Genomic DNA, 953 nt, shown 5'->3' with positions numbered 1-953 from the left:
GGCGGCCCGTCATTGATTTTGCCCCATCACTGCATATGCCACAGCAGCGTTCCCAGTCTATATCGTTCTTTCTCACAAATTCGTTCAATTTGTTGAAAATGTGTTCACCTGTTGTGTGGGTGGGCAAAGGACTACTAAATAGAAACTCTTCTTGAATGTCCATGTTTTTCACGTACCGCACATATGTTAACAGCTGAGCGTAGCTGGCCACATTGGTGGATTCGTCAATCTGGAGTGCCAAAAATGGGCTGTGTCTGACTGTCTAACACTTGCTCCTTTACATCCTGTGCCATGTCTGAGATGCGCCGACTTATTGTGTTGTCAGAGAGTGGAACAGAATCGATCTTAGAAACTGCTGCCTCTCCGAGCATCACGGAACACAGTGGTATGTGCTTTGCCTGCCTTGGCAATACGCAATGCAACACGATACGAAGCTTCAGTGGCATTTCCATTTAATTTGACGAAATCTTCCACAATTTTTTTGAACAAACAAGAAATGACGGAGAAATGACAAACAACAAGTGCAACTCTACACTGCTCGTGTTTGAATCGTCAGTGGCAAATTCTTTAAATATGAAAACGTACTTGCAGACTGTGAGCCAGAACAGCCGGCATTGTAGTCTACTCTCCTAGGATCAGGAAACAGTCCTCCATAAAATGCGCTGCACACATCTGAATATTTGGGTTGAACTGTACTGGAACAGTGTTGTAAATACAACTTAACCACTGATCTCTAGTCGTGTCCTCTTTTGGAAGGCCAAACAAAGTAGTTTCACTTTCACAAAACACACAGCGCCACACACTGCGGGCTAGAGTGAGCTTGGGAACGGGGCGGCCGGCAGATTCGACGAAGGAGCGTCCGGCGGGCTTGCGGCAACCACATGTGATGACCCAGGGCTGGATTCCGCTTCGTCCACGGTGAAAGCCGATCCGGCAATCCACAGTGCGCAGTT

The sequence above is a fragment of the Sinocyclocheilus anshuiensis genome, unplaced genomic scaffold, assembly GCF_001515605.1.
Source record: "Sinocyclocheilus anshuiensis isolate Anshui unplaced genomic scaffold, SAMN03320099.WGS_v1.1 scaffold662, whole genome shotgun sequence".
Classification (NCBI taxonomy): Eukaryota; Metazoa; Chordata; class Actinopteri; order Cypriniformes; family Cyprinidae; genus Sinocyclocheilus; species Sinocyclocheilus anshuiensis.
Note: the sequence above shows the minus strand (reverse complement) of the source record.